Source organism: Lynx canadensis, chromosome F1, assembly GCF_007474595.2.
Source record: "Lynx canadensis isolate LIC74 chromosome F1, mLynCan4.pri.v2, whole genome shotgun sequence".
Taxonomy (NCBI): domain Eukaryota; kingdom Metazoa; phylum Chordata; class Mammalia; order Carnivora; family Felidae; genus Lynx; species Lynx canadensis.
In genome coordinates, this window is record NC_044319.2 from 31,808,609 (window position 1) to 31,816,746 (window position 8,138).

Sequence of the window (8,138 nt, forward strand, 5' to 3'; positions counted from 1 at the left end):
AAATCTTATAGAGTATATTCTCAGAACAGCATGAAATTAAATTAGAAATTAATTACAAATAAAGTACCTAAAGAAACTCTAGATATTTGGAAATTAAACAACTCATTTCTCTATAAGCCATATGTCAGGAAACAGCAAAGAGGAAAGTAGAAAATATTTCAAACTGAATGATAATAACAAATACTTCAAAAGTTATGGGGAAATTTTTTATCTTTTTTAAATGCTTATGTCAGATCATGGCAAATTCTCAAATCAATGACCTCAGTTTCTACCTTAAGAAGCTGGAAAAAGAGGAGGTAAACAAAGTTAGAAAAAGTACAAGGAAAAAATAAAGAGCAGAAATCAATAAGACAGAACATATCCAAACAATGGGGAATAATAAATAGTTAAAAGTTGGTTTTTTGAAAGAAGTAATAAAATTGGCTGACCAAGAAAAAAGGAGAGAAAACACAAACTACTAAAATGAGGAATGAAAGAGGGACTATGGATATTAATGAACTATCTGGGGTGATGGAAATACTCTGTATCATAATCGTTATTTTGTTACAGGAGTATGTACATTTGTTAAAACCCATTGAACTGTACACTTAAGATGTATGCATTTCACTGTAAGTAAATTTTACCTTAATTTTAAAAAGTTAAGTCAAATGTATCATGTTCTCTGTTGGCTTCTTTCTTTCCTTTTGTGTATGCTTTTGTGCAAACCAGCATTTAGGTAAGACTTGAATTTATTCATCCTGTTCTCTAACTTGGATTCAACCCATTCTCTAACTTGGAAATGCAGTCTTTTGACCTATTCATTTTGTAGTTACTGTAATTGTATGTTCTTATTTCCTTTCTTCTTAGATTATAAACTCCTTAAGAATAGGCCTGTCTCTTCTGTACACTATGTTCTGAGGACCTCATCTGGTACCATGAACTTTGTGGGTGCTTGACAAATATCTGGATTATTTCTCAATGTCCAGCTTTTGATCATAATTAAAGCAAGCAGAGCTAACCAAGATAGGATCAAATATCAGGCATTTAAGAGGGTGAATTAGAGCATGGCTGCGAGTGCTTTTGTGAGTGACTGTACATGTATAGCTCTGTTCCACAACAGATGAAGAACAATTTGGGTTCATTCCACATTAGTTATTTTTTTTCTTTTTGTTACTGGGCATGCTTAAGACTTCTCATTTTTAATGGGTCTGGAAAATCATCTCAAGAATGTTACTTTGTTGTAAAAAAAAACATCTCTAACGATGTTAAGGATTACCGTGCCTCACTTCCTTGTCAGAAACCTCATCAACAGAAATGAAATCACATAGGATGTATAGGGGAAAAAAATTCCCTAAGGTCATATAAATTGTTAAATGTACAACACTCCATGGTAAATGTTAATTAAAATAAAGTCAAATGGGAGGGACCATATCAAATATGCATTGGAGCATAAGATGCATTGGATAAGATTTACTTCTAAGCATGTGCCTTTGAGGGAGTAAAGAAGAATTAAGAGGGCTGGTGGGAGAAAGAAAGAAGTGGGGGACAGATTGGGGGTGAGGACAACTTATTTTTAAAGCATCAGAAGCTTGAGTTCATCAATTCAGAGGCCATATGCTCCTTTCTTTCCTCCTCAACATTTATTGTGCATTGATTTTGTACCACGTGCTCTGCATGGTTCCATGGCCATTGAGACAGTCCCTGCCCCTGGGACAGTCTGGGACTTATGGGGATTCAGTGTGTAATCTGTACAAAGTGCCTCCTATTTCTGGACATTTGGGCACCTTTCAGTCTTACTGTGTTTATTCACTTTATGGATCCTAATCCTCCTCCCTCTCCCCTGGCAGCTCTCCACTTAGATTTCAAACTTATGAAAAACTAGGCCCTGTCTTATGACTTCATCTGTTATTTTATACAGAACTTAACACCCTGTAGGCAGCATAGCATTACCGTCCTTAGCCTCCAGCAAAGGGGCCTTTGGCTTGGGTCCTATGCCTAAGAGGGCTCCATTTATCACACACACACACACACACACACACACACACACACACACACAAATATAAATGTGTGGACTGTGTGTCACTCATGAGATGAGCTCAGCTGTGGCACAGCATGACCTGTAATCCTAAACAACCCCTCTTGAGACAAACCCATTCATCTCTCCATCCCTTGTTCCTGTCCTCAAAATAAAAAGTGACTGTGTCTGCGTGCTGAAGATTGTAGTTTGTGCCACTGCAAACATTAGAAACAAACATTTCTGAGGGAAGGATTTGAGTAGTAGAAGCACTCAGGTAAGAGAGAAAACTAATTAACTAACCTGCCAATTTCTTCGTCTCAGATGATATGAATACATTTTCACACGATGAGTTGTTATGTTGCAATACTGCCTAGCATCCATTTTCTTACTCCCTTACAACCATTGAACACGACATTGGGGAAAGATTGTGTAATACTAAATGATTCATATTACTCTTAAGTTGATATGTACTAGGTCTAGATATAACATGTGTTATAACTGATTCTTAATTTTTTTTAAACATTTATTCACTTTTGAGAGACAGAGTGTGAGTGGGGGAGGGGAGGGAGAGAGGGAGACACAGAATCCCAAGCAGGCTCCAGGCTCTGAGCTGTCAGCACAGAGCCTGACACGGGTCTTGAACTTACAAACCATGAGATCATGACCTGAGCCAAAGTCGGACACTCAGCCGACCGAGCCACCCAGGCACCTCTATAATTGATCCTTTATATAAAATCTCAGATATAGATGCTGATTTAAGAGATGATAAAAATTATTAAATGATAATGATATATACAGTGAAATTCAAATATCTTGTAATATTTAGCAATTGCAATACTTTTTCATATGTAGCTTTATTACAGTGTTTGAGCATGATACAAAAATTCATGATTTGTTTCTGAATCTAAGTAATGCTGTAGAGATTTTACTTTAGTTGCTATTGTTTCAGCAAAGTTTCTCCAAATTCAAATCAGTAAAAAGCAAACAAATAAACAAACAACAAAACTTACATAGGAACTTCTCTGGTTCAAGAAAGGCCATCTAATTTGGAATGACTCACAGTAGAAACAAATTATATGCGAAATCTTGATTATGACCACATAATTAGTGGTTTTGCTAAGATGAAAACTAGAAAAGTAAATTTCATGGAATAAATGTAATTAATGAATTTTGTGTGTCTTTGTTTTGTTATTCCTCAGTTATTACTGACTCATCAACAGAGCACCCCAGACATGCAGTAATAATTAAATTCAGTTATCTCTGATATTTAGCTGACTTTTGATCATATAAAACAACATAATTTCATACATTTAAAAATATTTGTTATGAAAGGTAATTTGTCAAGGTACAAGGATAGAACCAATTTTATTTGAAAGTTTATTAATATAACTTAGAACTTTCAAGTACTTTTTTTTTCTGCTGGTTTGTAAGTCTACATTTGTCCTCTTGCACTGGGCCATGTATATGCTAGGGGAAGTTTCACAAAGTACTGTATAATGAATATATTTTTGTTTATTGGTTGACATAAGAACTTCATGGGAAATAAACATTTTCTTCATGGTTAGAATTCATTTTAAAAAAGAATGCTTTAATTTGATGAAAATCTTTTTCTAGCAATTTTTTTTAAGTTTATTTATTTTGAGAGACAGAGTGTGTGTGAGCACAGCAGAGAGAGAGGGAAAGAGAGAATTCCAAGCAGCTCGGCACTGTCAACACGGGGCTTGGAGCTGGATGCAGGGCTCAAACTCAATAACTGTGAGATCTTGACCTGTGCCAAAATCAAGAGTCAGATGTTTAGCTGACTGAGCCACCCAGGCACCCCTTCAAGCAGTTTTAAATGAAAGTTTCTGGTGATTTCTTTCCCTCTAGAATGATTCTCATATTTTAAAATAGCATTTGATAATGTATCAGTTGGCTTCTTTTCTCCTTTCTGAAAAGCTCAGATATTAAATCAGATGCCCCTAAGGGAGGCATCTTGAGGTGGGTGGTGTGATGGGGGGAGGCAGAGCCCTCCGAACCAGTCAAGAGCATCTTGCCAGGCTCAGTCTGGTGTGGGGTCAGAGCCTCAGTGGGAGGAGGAAGCAGTCTACTTTGTGGGGAGTACAGGGTGGGGTGTTAGAGCCAAGCTGGGTAAGGAGGGCATTCACATGGTAGGGCACCCAGAGCAGAGCGTCAGAGCCCAAGCTGGGTGGAAGGGTGCCCGTGTGGAGTGCAGCCTGGCCATGAGGTTTCAAAGCCTGAGCAGAATAAAGACGTCGTCTATATAGGGAACACCTGGCAGCAATAATGGGAAATGGATTACAAACTGGGGGATTAATCAAAAAGATGAAGATATCAAGAAAAATGGGAGTCAGGATTTTCTTTTTTTTTTTTTTTTTTTTTTTTTTTTTTTTTTTAAATTTTTTTTTTTTTCAACGTTTATTTATTTTTGGGACAGAGAGAGACAGAGCATGAACGGGGGAGGGGCAGAGAGAGAGGGAGACACAGAATCGGAAACAGGCTCCAGGCTCTGAGCCATCAGCCCAGAGCCTGACGCGGGGCTCGAACTCACGGACCGCGAGATCGTGACCTGGCTGAAGTCGGACGCTTAACCGACTGCGCCACCCAGGCGCCCCGGGAGTCAGGATTTTCACTATGTAGTGGAAAGGGAGAAAACTGGGATGAACACTGTGGTGTTAGGTTGGAATTGGCTGTATTGGTGTGAACTCATGATTTCAATAAATATAATACTTTAAATTAATAAAATAAATAAAGAGATGGGTATAGATGTGCATGTGTATGCATGATGGCCTTGCAGTAGCACCCCCTTTCCACCTCAGTAGCAATGAGCTCACTTTCCATCCAGGTTTCTAAATATCATTTTCTACTAAATAAGTATCAGGGTTTTCCAGAGATGACTGATTCCAGGGCTCAGTGAAAACTTTTGGGGCATCCTATTGGGCCAGAGAGTAAATCGTTCTCAGAATGAAGGCCCATATCAAAAGGATATATGCACAGCACAGGAAACCATCAACAAAATGAAAAGGAAACCTACCGAGCAGCTAATACCCAAAATAAAGAATGCATAAAAATCAATAGAAAAAACCAATTTGATTAAAAAAAGGTGGGGAGAGGAGATCCGAATATACATTTTTCCCAAAGAAGACATACAGATGGCCAATGTATAATGTACCTATACCTGTTGCTCAACATCATTAACCATGAGGGAAGTGCAAATCAAAACCACAATGAGATATCACCTCACAACTGTTAGAATGGCTACTATCAAGGAGACAGGAAATAAGTGTTAGTGAGAGTATGGAGAATAGGAAACTCTTGTACACAGTTGGTGGAAATGTAAATTGGTGCAGCCACTATGGAAAACAATATGAAGTTTCTTCGAAAAAATTAAGAATAAAACTACCATATGATCCAGCAATTCCATTTCTGGGCATTTGAAGAAAATGAGAACACTAACTTGAAAAGGTATATTCACCCCCAAGCTCATGGCAGCATTATTTCCAGTAATTAAGATACAGAAGCAACCTAAGTGTCCATCTACGGACGAATGGATAAAGAAAATGTGTTGTAGCCTGGTGCCCTCCTGCTGCTCCTGCTGGGCACTGCAGATGGCCAGGGCTCCACCCACAGTCTGACCTCTGCTTCAACACCCTGTCAGGTGGTTTGAAGCTTTTTGTTAAGAGAACAGAAATGCTTCTGCCTCTTTTCAGGAACTGGAGGATAAGAAAGAGTTATCAGAGGGATCAGAAGATGAAGAATTGCAGTTAGAAGAGTTTCCCTGTTGAAAACACTTGATCCCAAAGACTGGAAGATAAAGCAATGATTTTAAAACATCACCCAGACAAATGGAAAGCAGCTGGTGAACCAATAAAGAAGGAGATAACAACTACTTCACTTGCATAACTAAGGCTTACGAAATGTTATCTGATCTGGTGGAAAGACAAGCATTCAACAATGTAGATCCTACTTTTGATAACTCTGATTCCTTCTAAAAGTGAAGCAAAGGACATTTTCTTTGAAGTGTGTCCCCCAGTGTTTCAAAGGAATTCCAGATGATTGAGTAAAAAGAAAAATGTCCCTAACCTTGGGTTATGAATTCATCATTTGAAGATATTGATGAATTTTGTTCTTTCTGGTATAATTTTGATTCTTTGAGAGAATTTTCTTATTTAGATGAAGAAGAAAAAGAGAAAGCAGAATGTTGTGATGAGAGGAGATGGATTGAAAAGCAGTAGAGAGCAACGGGGCACAAAGAAAAAAAGGAGAAATGAACAAAGTAAGAACATTAGTTGACAATGCACATAGCTGTGGTCCAGTGATTAAGAAGTTTAAGGAAGAAGAAAAAACTGTGAAAGAAGCAGAAAAGAGAGCCAAAGCAGAAGCACAATGGAAGGGGCGAGAAGCTAAAGAAAAACAAAGACAAGCCGAACTAGAAGCTTCTTGGTTAGTGAAAGAGAAAGAGGAGGAGGAAGTTAGACAATAAGCATTATTGGCTAAGAAGGAAAAACTATTCAGAAAAAAGCCATTAAAAAGGAAAGGAAAAACTTTGAAACACATAAGACCTGGAATCATTTTTTTTTTTTTTTGAGAGCATTAGCAGGGGAGAGGGGCAGAGGGGCAGAGGGAGAGAGAGAGAGAGAGAGAGAGAGAGAGAGAGAGAGAGAATCTTAAGTAGGTTCCATGCTCAGTGCAGAGCCAGATTCGGGGCTCGATCCCAGGACCCTGGGATCATGACCTGAGCCAAAATCAAGAGTTGGACACTCAACCGACTGAGCTACCCAGGTGCCCCTGGAATCACTTTTCTGACAATGAGGCAGAGCAGGTTAAAGTGATGGAAGAAGTGGAAAAATGTTATGATTGACTTGAACTAGCAAGCTTACTGTGTTTGAAACACTGACATCACCTACGAAAGAAGTAGCAAAATCTGCTCTGTAAAAAAGAGAAGAAATAAATGAGCACATTAGAAAAGAGAGGAATCTGAAGCTCTCATGTGATAGCATCTAAGAATGCAGACAAATCAACTGATAAAGTGGAAATGGCAGTAAAAATTAGGCAGAAGATGATTTGCAATTACTACTTAATTGAACCTCTTTCCTGTGGAACAAAGTGAGGATGGGAAGTTATTGCTAATTACATGAACATACCTTCTTCTGGAGTCAAGAGAACTGCCAAAGATGTTATTGGTAGAGCAAAGTCTTCAAGAACTTGATCCTCATAAAAAAAGATAACATAAACAAAAAGGATTTTGATAAAATTTAAAAAGAGCATGGAATGGTGTCCCAAGAAACACCTTCAGAACAATTTGAAGGTCCACGAACAGATTTCACCCCTTGGACAACAGAACAGAAGCTTTTGGAACAAGCTTTGAAAACACACCCATTAAATACACCTGAGAGATTGGAAAAACTAGCAGAAGCAGGGCCTGGCAGGACAAAGAAGGACTGCTTGAAAAGATAGAAGGAATTTGTTGGGATTGTAAAAACAGAGAAAGCCGTTCAAATGCAAGTGCTGAATGCAAATAGACCCAAGAAATGGCTCACGACAACTTTTGTTGTATGTGCATTTTTAAAATAAAACTGAAAATACTGTACAAAAAGAAAATGTGTATATAAAAATTTTTTTTTGATGTTTATTTATTTTTGAGAGAGAGGCAGAGTGTGAGCGAGGGAGGGGCAGAGAGAGAGAGAGAGGAAGACACAGAATCTGAAGCAGGCCCCAAGCTCTGAGCTGTCAGCACAGAGCCCGACTTGGGGCTCGAAATCACAAACTGTGAGATCATGACCTGAGCTGAAGGAGGACACTTAACTCACTGAGCCACCCAGGCACCCAGCCACCCAGGTGCCCCTGTGTGTGTGTGTGTGTGTGTGTGTGTGTGTGTGTGTGTGTGTGTACACACACACACAATTTATTCAGTTGTAAAAAAATGAAGTTTTGCCATTTGTGACAAAATAACTGGACTTGAGGGCATTATGCTAAGTGAAATAAGTCAGACAGAGAAATACAAATACCACATGATCTCAATTATATGTGGAATCTAAAAAACTCCAAAATCAAATAAAAAACCAAGCTCACAGATACAGAGAAGAGATTGGTGATTGTCAGAGGTGAGAGGTGGGGATAGGTGAAGTGGGTGAAGGAGGTC

The 8,138-nt window shown here is 38.5% G+C and overlaps 1 pseudogene; it reads left to right on the forward strand.

The window, feature by feature from the left end:
• Positions 1–236: 236 nt before the first annotated feature.
• LOC115504834 lies at positions 237–7,570 on the forward strand (annotated as a pseudogene).
• Positions 7,571–8,138: the final 568 nt, after the last annotated feature.